Here is a 16,696-nt window from a genome sequence, read left to right as displayed (position 1 = left end):
TTTTCTTCTTTGTTGCCCGAGGGACCACGGTCGGGAGGACTTTTCTCGGGACCATGAGAAGAGCCTTCCTCAAGAGTGGCATCGGCTGAATCCTCTACAACAACAACTTGAGACTCGGCTTGTGATTTCTCCTCTGGAAGTGCCGGCTCGTCATTCGGGTATGCCTCATATTGAGGGTCGGCTGGAAAAGGATCATCTTCTTCCCTGGGCCCGGTCGGGAGATCCATACCAACTTTCCCGAAGACCTCTTGGTGGCATACCTCACGAAAAGGAGCGAGTGTCGAAGTCGGGGATCGAATCAAGGATTCGCTCCCAAACGTCGTTTGCCCCATGCGATAAGCTTGAATGTTGTAGAGACCTAGCAACTCGGAGAAAGGTACGCTGTTCGGGTATTTCCGAATGCACTCCTTCCGAAGCTACGGCTTTATATGCTCGGGCTTGCTAGGGATCGCCAACTTCGGATGTTCTTCGAGCTCCCTACTTTTGATTTCAAGGCTGTCACCAAACAACGTGGCAGCTGCCTTTTGCTTCCCCGGCCTCGCGCTCGGCAGCAATGACACGAATTTTCGAAGCTTCGTGGGCTTCCTTGAGGGAGATCACTTCTTCCTCATGCTTTTCTGCAGCTCCACGGTAGCTGCGGTCGGCTGGTCTATTTCGGAATTGGCGTTGGCCAATTTCTCTTCACAAGTTTGCAGCAAGGAGCTGGTGCGACCAACCCGGCTCAATGCTTCCATGTGTTGATAAAAGCTCAACACAACATTCCTGGGAAGGCGAAAGATATCAGAAGAAGTCATAAGAAATTATGAAAACATAAGTAATCAAGAGGACCGGTACCTTGTAGATTGACTAACAAGGGAGGTGTCATCCGGGGCTTCAAACTCCTGGCGATCGGAAGGAGCAAGGCGAGGGAGCTCCATTCTGCGGCTTTCTCGGGATCCCGAGTAACCCTGTCGGTCATCTTCGGGGTCCACCGGGGGTGAAGACCTCCTCACCATCCGTCGAAGCTTTGGATTTTTTATTGGAGGGAGCATCAATTGTGTCATGCCTCCTCTTGGTTCGGGCGGAGGAAGAGACATTAGACCTCTCCACCATTGGTTTCTTCCCTTTACCCGAAGCATCGGCTACGGGCCGATATTCCACGATACCCCTGTAAGAGGGTTCGGGAGAGGGAAGAGAAGCCTCTTGATCTACGGTCAAGACCACGGGCGATCGTTGCTCGGCGTGTCACAACGGCCCTAGCGGCCTTCACCCGCGAGGCTTTCGGGGTTCATTCCGCGGGAGGCCTTGCAAAGAAGAAGGACAAGAGTCGGAATTCAAAACATATCACTTGAGTCAAATCAAAGGATGATGGTTAGAAGGTCACAATGAGCCAAGCCCCGATCTTGAAGGATGGAGTTATACTCCACTTCATATCCATGTATCTCTTGATACCACGGAATGGATTTGATCTTCCCGATGGCCGCCTCGTCTTCTCTGGATAAGGGAAGGCCCCGGTTACTCTCGGACAAAGAAGTAAACCTCCTCCGGGTGGTTGGGAAGTTAAGATCCGATGGAGGAGCTCGACGAGAAAAAGTATCGTTCGCGCCATCTTTTGTGGTTAGAAGGGCAAGTTCCTTTGACAAGGATGCTGCCCCTCCAATCAAGTTCAGCCTTATTGCGTTTGGAAAGAAAAACCCATCCGGGAGGATGGGGAGATAGAAAGAACATGAAAATGTACAAAAAGAGAAAGAGATGGCGTAATGCCAAGCTCAAAACACAAACCCAAGAAGCCGACGATGAGACGCCGGCTATTGGGGAGGAGCATTCCGGAACAAATGTTCCAGTGATTCAAAGCTGCGGAGAACAAAGGATTAAAAAAGGAAAGCGAACCCCGCTTTCCGGTGCATCTATATACGAGAGAAAATTCACCCGAAAGGGATGAATCAATCCTCTCATCGGGGTGGGGAGCCCTAACCTGATATGAGGAAGGAAGATCAAAATCTTGGACAGCTGAAAGAAGGGTTTCCTCATTGTAAATGGAGGGAGCAGAGCCGAGTCCACCATTGGACCCGGAGGTTTGAGGCTGCCTAGAAGACTCGACAATCTTGGAAGATCCGGACTCGAGAAGGATAAGAGAAGTTTCGGTTTTTCTTTCAAAACCTTTTGAGAAACTTCAGCGAACTCTGCCGGAGGACGGTTAGGGTTTTGTTATCACTATCCATTTGTTCGGGAGCGGGGAGAAGCAAAAGCATCACTGCTATTAACCAACATGGGGTACTAAAGAAGCCCTATCGTCCGCCATTACTCGTTTCGATAAACTACAAAAGAAAAAGACCAGTAAACTTTGCGATTCGGTGAGACGGAAGCTTGAGAGCGGGAAGGCGCGAAAGCGGACAACAAAGGTTCAAATTCCAGACGGGAAGAATGAAACCTACGAAGACAACGAACCGCTTTTAAAACTCCCGCACGAGTGTTCGGGGAATCGAACGATCGAGATTGATTCAAAATCAACGATCAAGATTGAAAGACGTTTTGAAAGTTTGAACTCACAAATCCGAAATAGGCGTTCGGAAACCGTCGCTTGGATGACGTGAGCCACGACAGATCAAGCTGCAACGAGATATGTGGCCTTACACTCACAACGCTCGAGGAAAAGTGACCACCGCATTAAATGTGATATGACATTTAATGAAGCACGAGAGATCATCACCGACGACGAACCCGGTTAAAAACCAAGCCCTCGGGATCGACCGAACGCAGCGGTGCGGGGGGCTCGTGATATGGAGAGTTTATGATCGGACCGGGTTCATACCTGGTCCGACCCTCGACCCGGTCGAGACGGAGAAAACCGGATCGCTCCCGAGCGAACCGGATCCGGAAGATGGCTTCTTTGAAGAAGAAAGCTTATTCGGCTGCAAGCATGCCCTAATCTTACTTATGGATTAGGGTAATCACCCTAATGATGGCGAGACTCAAGCGACGGCTGCGGATAATCATTATCGAAGGGATAACCATCACATAACCTAAAGGTTATCTCGGGAGTCCTCTACTAGCCCAAACAGAGAATCTACGCCAAAGGGACCAACCCGGGAAAACCCCAGAACACCCCGAAGAAGGGCCGCAGGGGCGCCCAAGGAGGGGGCAAGGAACCACCCACACAAACCACACCACCACCACAGGGGGGGGGGGGGCGGACCGAAGGGTAGCAAAATATACCCGTGCGGGGGTCCGGCGCAGAAAGCCAACCCAAACACCCACACCTGCTATCTAGATCACCTTTCCCAGCTTCTTCATTCCTTAGCTCGCTTCTAGCAGAGCCGTTTGTGATTAAGTTCATCAATCGACTTAGCCTTCGGAGGTGGATTCCCGACCCCAGCGGTCGGGCCACATCTGACGCTTTAGTTTTGCAGGACATCACGTGGAGATCCAAGGGCTGAGCAGATTTTGGACGCATCATGTCCAAACTCTTTCTTATTACAAACTTTATATATGATGTACATCTCTGTAGCTTTTGCTGAACTGCATAGGATGCAGGACCTTGAGTGCTTTTAGCCTGATTGTCTTCAGCTAGTTTGTTACAATTTGGGTGAGTAAACCATGCTGCCTCAAATTTAAATGTCCTAGGACCTTGTGTTGTCACCCCCGTCAGTGTCTAGGATAATAGGGAAGTTATCAGACCCTCCTGATGTCTTCACCTTCACCATTGCTTCAGGGAATAAATGGAGCCAATTAGCATTGGAGAAAGCTCTGTCCAATTTCACCTTTATATTAGCTGTCCCCTTCCTATTGTTGTTCCATGTGTATGAATGTCCAACGATATCCCTTAACCGAAAGATACCCAACATGTCCCTGAACTGTTTAGAATCATCAAACCCAAATTGTTTCCCTCCTCTTTTCTCTTTCCGAGAGAGGTGGCAATTAAAATCTCCCATACAAACCTGCTTTCTGCTTTTTAGAGGATTCAACTTGTACGGCATATCCCATACCAGGTGCCTCTTGGGCTAGACTGGGTCCCCATATACCCAAGTGATGTGGAATGAAGCTGCCATGTTAGAAGATATATGAGTGTCGATTACTTGATTGTTAGCTAATCCCACTTGCACCTTGATATTGACAGACCACGTCAAAGCCAAACCACCACTTTCCCCTCCAGGATTTACACACAAAATATGAAGAAAATCCCAAAGATTTGCAGACCTTTTTGATTTCTATGTCCCTGCTTCTAGTCTCCATTAGGAAGATAATTTCAGGTCTTGGGGTCTTTGACTAAGTGCCTGTGCCTCAAGGCTGGAATTGTCAAGGGTCCTCTCAAGCCTTAACAGTTCCAAGCTAGACAAGTCATTGTTCCCCTTGGGGCTGTTCCCCAGCCACTAAGGGTTTCTCCAATGAAAAATGCACTTGTGGCTTGTTCAATACTAACTTCTGGCTTTCTTCTGAGCTAGACTTCTGTTGTTTTTGCCTCTTAACCCACTCGTTCAGTGTTAAGGAGCTCCCTGGTTGAGCTAGAGCAGCACCTGATTTCTCTTTCCCCCCCTCTTCTTTGCCCTCCTTTGGACAATAGCATTGAACCTGAGTGTGTGAGTTTTCCTCTTTGTTACTGGACACAATAAGGGTAGATTGGCTCTATTGTGTGGACAGGTCCCATTGAGGAGTTCCTTCTTCAGCTAAGTTGACTTTGGAGGGTTGCTTCTGGGTGAAAGGGCTATTGAGAAGTATTTGGGAAGTAGGGCTTGGGGCTTGGGTCAGGTTGTTGGTTCGAGGTCAACTTATTGTATAACTCTTCATACTTCTTTTCCCTCGCTTTTCCCGCAATTTTCTTAGCTTTATTTCTATCCAACCTATACCTTTGAAGATCCTCATCATCCGTAGTTCTTTGTCTTGTCTTAAAACTAGCTTTCTTATTCCTAATGGTAGCTTGAACCTCATTGTCCCACCACCAAGTCTCTCTATAAGAATGGAGCTTTCTTTTCGATTCACCTAGGACATCTTTAGCCACCTTCTTGATACACATAGCCATCTCATTCCACATCGCATTGGTATCCCCTTTAAAATCCCACTTTCCTTGTTTGATTATTTCTTTAACGAAGGATTTCGAGCACTCTCCTTTCAAGTTCCACCATCTTATCCTGGGATAGTTAACCTTGGACCTTTTATGTGTTTTTGGGGTTAAACACATATCTAAGACCACAAGTCTATGTTGTACAGTTAAGCTTTCCCTTGATATCACCTTGCAATCCTTGCACAACAAGATCTCATTCATAGGATTGAAATCTTATTGACACACTTTATGCTATCTTTAAAAACACATGCTAATTTGATAACTTATGTCTCAAACAGCAACTTTAAATCAAACTATAACTCTTAAAAGATAAGAATCCCTTAAAGATTAGGCTTGGGTAGGAGGGTTCTTGTTGTCCAAAAGGTATAGCGGAGCATTCTGGTCCTCTTGGGAGATGGTCACATTGGTCAGGATGGGTATGAGGGACAAAATGGAAGTTGCCTGGTCAGGGTGGTGTTTTAAATGGTCACAGTGGGAGGTCGGAGTTGGGCAGTGAATCAGCAGGCTATTGTGTATTGTGATGGGAAGTTGGGTGCTGGTTGTTGGGTTTTGTTGAGGCAGCACAGGTTCTGAAAAAGGTACTAGTATAATGGGAGAGGTGATTGTTGGTTGGTTAGGGTTTCTGTGCACCTCACCTCTATGGACTGTTTTGGGGCAGGGTGCTTTGTTTGGCATCTGTTGTTGGGCCTGTACGCTCTGATTGGTTTTAAGGAGTTTATTTCCTTTAGGGGTTTTAGTATAGATAAATTCCAAAATACAATGACAAGGAATGTTACAACTTGAGCGAGGCGCGAGGGTTTTCCCTTTTAGGGACGAAATTAGCGACTTGAGTTGCAGAGGGCAACTCGGCAAATTCTTGAAGCTTCTGTATCTTGAATCGAATTTGGCAATATATGAATACCAATTCTGGATAAGGGGATGATTTCTCCTTCACAAGAAGAATAACCACAAGGCATTTAGACAAATAAAAAATGAAGCTTGGGAAATCAAGATACGGTAGATATAGTGCCACGGTTCCAGAAGGAACCCTGCCAACCACTTGAGCAATAAACACTCAGCATTCTTTATAGGCTATTTATAACTTACATATATAAGACTATGACTAGTGTTAGGAATTCTTAATAGATAAGGATCCCAACTTTAGATTCACACACTCAAAAAGGAATAAAAAAACTACAAGATTCCATCCTTAGGATTGAAATCTTATTGACACACCACTTTAGGCTATCTTTAAAAATATATGCTAATTTGATAACTTATTTCTCCAGCAACAATTTTAAATCAAACTGTAACTCTTAAAAGATAAGAATCAATTTAAATAACGAATCTTACTTTATCCATAGCTAAGTAATTCAATTCAACTTAAATGGACTATAACTCTCAAACGACTAAATCACATAAGAAACTAATAATAGATCCATGACCTTTGGATAGAGGGGATTCTTTTAGATCCATACTAAGCCCTGAATGAGCTTACAAAATTACCAAAATGCCCTTGAGGGGATTCAACCAGCTTTGGTCTAAGACTTGGGCCCAATTATTTGGGGGTGGGGCGGGGGCCAACCGTGTTCACATTACTTTTGCACCATGCACTAGGTTCCTGGTGGTGATCAGACCTTCTGTCAAGGCTTGTTTCTTGTATGGTCTTCCTTTAATGACCCTGCCTACCAACTTTAGGATTGCATTGCTTTCAAGGAGGTCTTGTAGTTCAAATCTAGTGTGAATGCTTCAAAGCTCTTGTTTTCTTGAGGAGGGCTATCTAAGGAGGCTTTCTTTGGTATTCACTGTGTGGTGAGAGAGTGAAGTATGATTGGTTGTCCATTTAAGTTGCAAGCAAAGCAACCAAATGATTAAATAGGGAAGGCACAACAGAGGGAGCTGGAGGAGGAGAGACATCCTACACTCTGAAGGAACTTTCTTTGTAACAAAAAAATCTGACAGTTTTGTCAGTAACAAAAAAGTCTTTGACAATTAATCTTTGACACTTCATGTGGACTTTCACGGATGGAACAAAGTCAGTGTTGGCTGTAGAATTATCTCAATTGATGTTAAATACTACTACTTGCTATGTTTCTCCTTATTCTGTATCCACTGATATATGGTTTTTAACTCACTCTATTCTTATGATTTTAACCATGTTCTCTGTACTTGTGAACAGATAGAAAGAGTGTTTTTTAGTGTTTCCTTATCATATTGTAGACATTAGCATTCCAAACCTCTAAGTAATGGCAAATGTTTGCAACGGAAAAACTAGAGAATTACTGTACTATTTAATGTGTTTGGCAGCAACGTTGAACCTAGATCATTTCAAGGGACTGCAAGTTCTATACACAAAGTTGGTTAACCATAAAGTTTCTGTTTCCTATAGGTAGCTTTCCTTTTAATCTTTTGGTGTCACTGCCAGCAATTATTATTACTTTAAAATTTCCTTCGTAGAATTTTAGATTTTTTATTGTTGCTTTTGTTTCTTCTATGACCATTTGTTTATCAACCATTTGTCAGTTTGTCCATTGGAGGTACAGAGATGATACATGATTGGATTTATGCATTTAGGGCTACATTCCAGGACCCAAAGGAAGACATTATATTTAGCCTCGTTTTACTTTTGTCTTTTTAGTGCCCGAGTGCAGATTTAAATTAGCATTTCCATTAGAAGTTTGACCTAAACTGTGGGTGCATAAAATTTAATAGTCTATGCTTTTGGGGAAGATAGATACAAATCATCAAAACTTTGCGATATTAAGGTGTGGTCTAAATGACTATCTCACATTGAAATGTAGGGTCTTAGGTCGATAAGATTAATGAAATTTCATATATGAATCTATGTAGTCTCATCGGTCTATTAAATTTTTAAACAATGCGTTATAGTTTACATTTTTATTTTTGCGATTTTCTTGTGAGCATGAGTGATCAAATGATATCGTCATGGCTTATCTCGATTTTGTGGTGAGATTTGCTTTTGATTTTTTATTCTCTTTGTGTTCATGTGATAAATTTATATATGTTAGCTAGGTCTTGAGAGGTATTCGGTTGATTTTTTTTTGTGAAAAATCTTTTACAAATGAATCCACCCAATAACTCTCAAGACCAAGCTAACATATATAAATTTATCATATGAACACAAGGAAAACAAGAAATCAAAAGCAAGTCTCACCCCGAAATCGAGACAAGTCTTGACGATATCATGTGATTTGTCATGCTCACCAGAAAGTTGCAAAGAAAAAAAATGTAAGCTATAACATATTGTTTAAAAATTTAATGTAGACCAAAGAGACTAAATAGATTCATATATATGGAATTTCATTAATCTTATCTACCTGAGACCCTGCATTTCAATGTGAGATAGTCATTTAGACCACACCTTAATATCGCAAAGTTTTGATGATTTGTATCTATCTTCCCCAAAAGCATAGACTGTTAAATTTTATGCACCCACAGTTTAGGTCAAACTTCTAATGGAAAAACTAACTTAAATCTGCACTCGGGCACAAACAAAACAAAAGTAAAATGATGATAAATACGATGCTACCTTTGGGTCCTAGAAGGTATCCCCAAATACATAGACCCAATTAGGGATCTTCTCTATACCTAGGGACAAATTAACAAATGGTTGAGAAGCAAATGGTCATAGAAGAAACAAAAGTAGCAATGAAAAATCTGAAATTCTACGAAGGAAATTTTAAAGTAATAATAATTACTGGTAGTGACACCAAAAGATTAAAAGGAAAACTACCTATGAGAAGCAGAAACCTCATGGTTAACCAACTGTGTATTGAACTTGCAATTCCTTGATATGATATGGGTTCGACATTACTGTCAAACACATTAAATAGAGAGTAACCCTCTAGTTTTTCCTTTGTAAACATTTTACCATTACTTACAGGTTTGAATTTCCAATGTCTCCAAGATGATAAACAAACACTAAAAAACACTTTCTATCGATCACAAGTACCAGAGAACATGGTTAAAATTATAAGAATAGAGTCGGTTGAAAACCATAAATCAGTAGATACAAAATAAGGAGAAAGAGAGCAAGTAGTAGTATTTAACATTAACTGGGATAATTCTACTGCCAACACTAACTTTGTTCCACCCGTGAAAGTCCCCCTTGAAGTGTCAAAGATTGTCAAAGATTTTTTTGTTGCTGAGAAAACTGTCAGATTTTTCTGTTACAAAGAAAGTTCCCTAGGGGTGTAGGATGCCTCTCCTCCTCCAGCTCTCTCTGTTGTGCCTTCCTTGTTTAATCATTTACTTTTGCTTGGCTTGCAAATAAAATGGACAACCAATTATACCTCACTCTCTCACCACACAGAGAATACCAAAGAAACCATCCCCCAGATAACCCTCATTAAGAAAACAAGAGTTCTAAAGCATTCACATTGGATGTGAACTACAAGACCTTGAAAGCAATGTAACCCTCATGTTGGTAGGTAGGGTCATTGAAGGAAGACAATACAAGAAACAAACATTGACTGAAGGTCTGATCACTATCGGAAACCTAGTGCATGGAGCAAAAGTGATGTGAACACGGTTGCCCCCCGCCACCCCTAAATAATTGGGCCCAAGACTTAGACCAAAGCTGGCTAAATCCCCCTAAAGGGCATTTTGGTGATTATGCATACCTCTTCAGGGCTCAATATAGGATCTAGAAAGAATCCCCTCTATCCAGGTCATGGATCTATTATTAGTTTCTTATTTGAGTTAGTCGTTTGAGAGTTATAGTCCATTTTAAGTTGAATTGAGTTAGTTAGTTGTGGATAAGGTAAGATTCGTTATTTAAGGGATTCTAATATTTTAAGAGTTATAGTTTGATTTAAAGTTGTTGTTTGAGACATCAGTTATCAAATTAGCATGTGTTTTTAAAGATAGCCTAAAGTGTGTCAATAAGATTTCAATCCTATGAATGAGATCTTGTTGTGCAAGGATTGCAAGGTGATACCAAAGGAAAGTTTAACTGTACAACATAGACTTGTGGTCTTGGATATGTGCTTAACCCCAAAAACACATAAAAGGTCCAAGGTTAACTATCCCAGGATAAAAGATGGTGAAACTTGAAAGGAGAGTGCTCGAAATCCTTCGTTAAAGAAGTAATCAAACAAGGAAAGTGGGATTTTAAGGGGATACCAATGAGATGTGGAATGAGATGGCTATGTGTATCAAGAAGGTGGCTAAAGATGTCCTAGGTGAATTGAAAGGAAAGCTCCATTCTTATAGAGAGACTTGGTGGTGGGACAGTGAGGTTCAAGCTGCCATTAGGAATAAGAAAGCTAGTTTTAAGACATGACAAAGAATTAAGGATGTTGAGGATCTTCAAAGGTATAGGTTGGATAGAAATAAAGCTAAGAAAATTGCGGGAAAAGCGAGGGAAAAGAAGTATGAAGAGTTATACAATAAGTTGACCTCGAACCAACAACCTAACCCAAGCCCTGCTTCCCAAATACTTCTCAGTAGCCCTTTCACTCCAGAAGCAACCCTCCAAAGTCAACTTAACTGAAGAAGGAACTCCTCAATGGGACCTGCCCACACAGTAGAGCCAATCTACCCTTATTGTGTCCAGTAACAGAGAGGAAAACTCACACACTCAGGTTCAACGCTACTGTCCAAAGGAGGGCAAAGAAGGGGGGGGGGGGGAAAGAGAAATCAGGATGCTGCTCTAAGAGCTCAACCAGGGGGCTCCTTAACACTGAATGAGTGGGTTAAGAGGCAAAAACAACAGAAGTCTAGCTCAGAAGAAAGCCAAAAGTTATTATTGAACATGCCACAGGTGCATTTTTTATTGGAGAAACCCTTAGTGGCTGGGGAACAGCCCCAAGGGGAACAATGATTTGTCTAGCTTGGAACTATTAAAGCTTGAGAGGACCCTTGACAATTCCAGCCTTGAGGCACTTAGTCAATACCCCAAGATCTGAAATTATCTTCCTAATGGAGACTAGAAGCAGGGACATAAAAATAAAAAAGGTCTGCAAATCTTTGGGATTTTCTTCATATTTTTTGTGTAAATCCTGGAGGGGAGAGTGGTGGTTTGGCTTTGACGTGGTCTGTCGATATCAAGGTGCAAATGAGATTAGCTAACAATTAGGTAATCGACACTCATATATCTTCTAACACGGCAGCTTCATTCCACATCACTTGGGTAAATGGGGACCCAGTCTAGTCCAAGAGGCACCTGGTATGGGATATGCCGTACAAGTTGAATCCTCTAAACAGTAGAAAGCAGGTTTGTATGGGAGATTTTAATTGCCACCTCTCTCGAAAAGAGAAAAGAGGAAGGAAACAATTTGGGTTTGATGATTCTAAACAGTTTAGGGACATGTTGGGTATCTTTCGGTTAAGGGATATCGTTGACATTCATACACATGGAACAACAAGAGGAAGGGGACAGCTAATATAAAGGTGAAATTGGACAGAGCTTTCTCCAATGCTAATTGGCTCCATTTATTCCCTAAAGCAATGGTGAAGGTGAAGACATAAGGAGGGTTTGATCACTTCCCTATTATCCTAGACACTGGAAGGGGTGACAACACAAGGTCCTAGGACATTTAAATTTGAGGCAGCATGGTTTACTCACCCAAATTGTAACAAACTAGCTGAAGACAATCAGGATAAAAGCACTCAAGGTCCTGCATCCTATGCAGTTCAGCAAAAGCTACAGAGATGTACATCACGTATAAAGTTTGGAATAAGAAAGAATTTGGACATATTCAAGTAAATTTGTAGGTCTTCTTAATGAGTTGCGAGGTACTACAGAATTGCAACAATCAAATGCTAATCAGGAGACGGAGGAAGATGTGAGGAAAGCCATGGAACTCGAGTTGGGAAGGGAAGAGATACTTTGGAGACAGAAGTCAAGGAAATTGTGGTTGAATAGAAGAGATATAAATACGAAGTATTTCCATTCAGTCACACTGCTGAAGAGAATTGGGCTAAAAGCACTCAAGGTTCTACATCCTATGCAGTTCAGCAAAAGCTACAGAGATGTACATCCACATATAAAGTCTAGAATAAGAAAGAGTTTGGTCATATTCGACTAAAATTGCAGGTCTTCTTAATGGGTTGGCAGGTACTACAGAATTGCCATAATCAAATGCTAATCAGGAGACGGAGGAAGATGTGAAAAAAGCCATGGAACTCAAGTCGAAAAGGGAAGAGATACTTGGGAGGAAGGTTTAAAGTATCGGTATCGAGTATCGTATCAGTTAGGTGACTTTAGGAGATGTATCGTCCTGTATCGAGAATTGTATTGCCCTGGCTAATGTATTTTAGTGTAATTTAATGGAGAGACGACATTCTACCTTTGTATTTGGTAGGCATATCTCCGACAATGTTATAGTGGAATAGGAATTCTTCCACTACCAAGAGTCCAAGAAGAAAGGGAAGAGAATGATCATGCCATGAAACTAGATTTCAGAAAGGCCTATGATAGCCCTACCCTGGGATTAAATGAAGAACATCCTTCTAAAGCTAGGCTTTCACCCGAGATGGGTCCATTTGGTGATGGGATGTGTGACTTCTGTTTCTTACTCCGTCTGAGGCTATTCTACGAGCTGGACCTGGGGAAGCATAATGAAGGACAGAAATGTATTGAAAAAGGGGCTTTTGTGAATGGTAGGGGACATGGGAACAAATTCAAACCTCGACTCACTGGATCCCTTCCAGTTTGAGTTTTAAAACTAAATTCCCTACTAGAGAGTCAAATGATACCCCTAGTTTCAGACCTCATTAATCAAGCAACAAGAAGTTGGAAGGAGGATATCTTACAGCTTCATTTCCATTCAGAGACCATAAAGGAAATAAAGAAGATAAAGCCAGGGATCTTAGTATGGGGATGTGCTAAGTTGGGTCAACGCGCAGCCAAAATAGGGTACCATGTGCTATCTAATGAAAGAGAAGACCAAATTGGAAACCCCAATTTTAGACCAGATGTTTGGAAGATATGAAAAAGTCAACACTACCTAAAATCAGGGAATTTTCATGGAGGAGAGTGAAAATTGACACTGAATGCAGTAGATGTGGAGCAGATACGGAAATAGCATAACACATCAAATTGGATTGTCCATTTGCTCTAGCTTCTTGGTTTGCTTCAGACCAATCATTAGTCAACTGGACTAATTCAAACTAGCTTGGACCTCAATGCCAAGAGTGTTAGTGAAATTAAAATCAAAGGGTTGAAATCTCCTAGTAATCTGATGCCATATCTTAAGTGTTGATAAGAGTCCGGTTGAATATGTAATGGGACCATATTAGTAAGGAGATCCCACTTTTAGTCGGAGTCTTATTTTAGGCTATAATGGGACCGTATTAGTAAGGAGATCCCACTTTGATTCAGAATCTTATTTTAGGCTATAAATAGCCTTTTCTTGCTTTTTATATTCAGTTTTGATTCTTAATAAATTAGACTAAGTTGAGGACTAGGGTCTCCTTCCTGGGTAGGTCTTGGTTGAGTGTTTGTGTTTAAGATTCTTCAGTTTCTTCTTTATCTCCTTCAATACATCAATTTCAAGAGATCATCAAGCCTTCATTCGAGTGTTCCAGTCTTCAAAGCACATCTTCCAAGTAAGTTTAGAGCATTCCCAACCCCTCCGCTTAGCCCACGCAACCCTGGGAGCCCCCCATTCTCCACCATAGCCTCCCTACCCCTATTCCCCACAATTAGGCCTTGAAAACCCTTCCAACTCCATTGCAATTCACCCCTGCCCCCTCCCTTACAGTCCCCCCCCCCTCAGCCACTTCCTTAGAAGCAGCAACCTCCCCCAGCTCCACCTTCTTCCTGCGACACTAGACTCTAATCCTCACTAGGATTCCCTAAATCCCTGCTCAGTTTCAAACCATTCAGCCCTCTTTAGAATTGCTTAAAGCCTAAATATTGAAATAGCCGAAATTTCGATCCAAATATCAGCAAATATTGAAATCAAAACTCACCTTCAACATTTCATTTCGGTACCGCATTCCATTAAAACTTAAAGGAAATTTTTATAGGACCGTTGTTTGACTAGCTAAGATGGGGGGGGTGGGGGGAAAAAGATAACCTCGGGTAGTAGAAATGAGGATGTTAAGTTTCGGTCCGCTTCATTAAAACTTAAAGAATCATATAGATAACCTCAGTGTAGTAGAAATGAGGATGTTAAGATGGATAGTGGCAAAACTAGAATGGATAAGATAAGAAATGATTATGGTAGAGTTGGTGTGGGAGTTGCTCCCATAAGTGATAAGCTTCGAGAAAGTCGTTTGGTGGCACGACCACTTTCAACGGAGACCTATAAATGCCCCTGTATGGAGAAGTGATATAATCCAAATTGAAGGAACTAGAAGAGCTAGGGGTAGACCTAAGATAACCTTAAGAGAAGTGGTGAGAAAGGATATGTATAGCTTAGGCCTTGATTCTAGCATGGCCTCGAACAGAACTGATTGGAAGGCAAGAATCCAGGTAGCCGACCCCATTTAGTTGGGTCAAGGCTTATTGTTGTTGTTGTTGTTTTGAGTGTGGTAGTCTAGAGTTGGGATCCTTGTCTATTAAGGATTCTGAACACCAGTCAGAGTCTTATATATGTAGGCTATAAATAACCTATTCTTGCAGTGGAAAATTCAGTTTGATGATTAAAGAGTGGTGGATGTTTATTCCCTGGGTGGTTGGCATTGTTCCTTTGAAGGGGACCCTACAATTATTTATTGAGAGTATTCTTTAAGCATTCTAGCACTCTTCGTTCAACCTTCAAGTTCTGTTCTATAATTCCAGCAAGCTCTTTCAACCTTCAAACAAGACTTCCATCCATCAATAAGTAGAAGATCCCCTCAATCCCTGCCTCCCCCGGTCTACAACCCTTCCACCCTTTTCGCCTTTAGTGTGCAACCCTAGGTACACCTTCTGCCACCATAGGTATCCCTACCCTTTCTCCCCTTGCATAGACATAAAAACTACTCCAACCCTATCGCATGGATTCCCCCATCCCTACCCCATCCCCTTGCAATCAAGAGCCCCTCCACTTCCCCCTTCTTTCCCACAATAGCACTAGCCTCACTCCCTTGTTAAGTTCTTTTCCTAGCCCCTTTAGATGTCCCAAGACCTCTAAATCAGTGAAATTGCAGAACCAGCATAGTCAAACCCCAAACCCATCCTGGCCAAAACCAACCCTAACCCTAGAATCGACTTTAAATTTGAATTCAAATATGGAATTCTGTTAACATTATAATTCAGATCTGATTCCCTGTTACAACGAGCTTTAGAGTACCCTAAAATCCCTGAAATATCTCCTTCGCTGAAATTTCCTGCATAAACCCTAAGCTTGGGGAAATTGATAAAATACCCCTAACTCTAGACCTGGTTTACATTAATTGGTACCAAAGTCAGGTTTCTAACAATCTAAACACTAGTGTTGATGCACTCCCATAGCTAGAATCATGAAGGAGATAACAGACAATCTCCCTATTGAAGGTTACTTCAAGTATGCCTATGTTGATGGGGTTCAGTGGGATGTAATTCCTCTGAGAGTGGCTGATGTAATTTTGGGTAAACTATGGCTTTTTGATAATGATGTAATTGTCCATGGGTAGGAATAGACTTGTAGGTTTAGGCATAGGGACAAAAATATTGTATTCCTTCCCTTGAATCTACAAGAGGAAGGTTGAAAAAGAGGTGTACAGAGTCCAATCCCAAAAGGATCTTGTTATAATCTTGCACCTCAAACTGAAGATTAGTCGGAAGTCAAGCCCCTTTTAGTCTAAGAAGACAAGAGGGTCTACAGATAGAGGGCAACACCTTGAGTGACACTACAGACCATGCCAAATCAGATAGAAGATCAATCTAACTAGTTGGAAGCACCCTCTAGAAGATGTGCCAGAAAAGATTGACAAAATTAACTTTGGAGTCAGAGAGCCATTAGCTAGAGAGTCTCCTCGAAGAAGGGGAGTTGTTGTCCCCAACATGCACCAACCAACTCTTAACAAAGAGATTACAAAAGAGATACAATTGTTGTCCATGACTCCTATTGCCACATTAGGAGACTTCAATGAGGGCCTTACAACAAAGAGGACTAGAAGGAAATGCCAGCCCTTGAAGTCTTAAACATAACAATTGATGAAGGTGCCCTCACAAAATGTAGAAACATGATCAAATTTGTCAAAGCTATAAGTAAGAAGGTTCCTTATGTCTTTTGCACTGTTCCTTATGTCTTTTGCACCAGAGAGAAGACACAGCTGCCCCCATACATCAAGGCTATAACAGCTCTTGTTCTTTGCGAGACAGGCCCTCCCTTGGGTTTCAGATTTCTTCTTCGGAGAGATTCTACAAGAGTTCTTCATGCCCTAACTATAATACTGACTGAGGTGGTAACAGAGGACTCCAACTTACCTCTACGTGGCAATTTGATTGGACCAACTTCAAAATAACCTGCATGACGACATTGAGCAGGTCTAACCTCGACCCCAAAATTTTGCTATATTGGTATTTGGGATTGAGATAATAGTCTTTTGGGGTCTCTTATGTATCTTATGATATGTACTAAACCTGACATTGCTCATGTTGTGAGTGTGCTTAGTAGGTTTATGTCCAATCCTGGTAAGGAGTACTGGCTTGCTCTCAAATGGCTCTTGAGGTATTTAAGAGGTACTGTTAATAAATTTCTTGTATTTAAGAATTCATCTGATGACCTAGTTCTTGAATGA

General features: G+C 41.9%; 1 long non-coding RNA gene across 3 annotated transcripts in view; it reads left to right on the top strand.

The window, feature by feature from the left end:
* LOC149017943 (uncharacterized) overlaps positions 1-16,696 on the top strand; it is a 63,314-nt gene extending 46,618 nt beyond the window's left edge. For 2 of the 3 annotated variants that reach the window (XR_016172875.1, XR_016172873.1), the window contains exons 5-6: positions 16,216-16,442; positions 16,570-16,696. This is a non-coding gene — a long non-coding RNA (uncharacterized LOC149017943). The remainder of the gene's footprint in view (positions 1-16,215; positions 16,443-16,569) is intronic. The other variant, XR_016172874.1, reaches the window with a different exon arrangement.

The sequence above is a fragment of the Hakea prostrata genome, chromosome 4 (assembly GCF_041222555.1).
Source record: "Hakea prostrata isolate BN-2017 chromosome 4, UWA_Hpros_2, whole genome shotgun sequence".
In the NCBI taxonomy this organism is placed as follows: domain Eukaryota; kingdom Viridiplantae; phylum Streptophyta; class Magnoliopsida; order Proteales; family Proteaceae; genus Hakea; species Hakea prostrata.
Note: the sequence above shows the minus strand (reverse complement) of the source record. Positions and strands in the feature narration are given on the sequence as shown.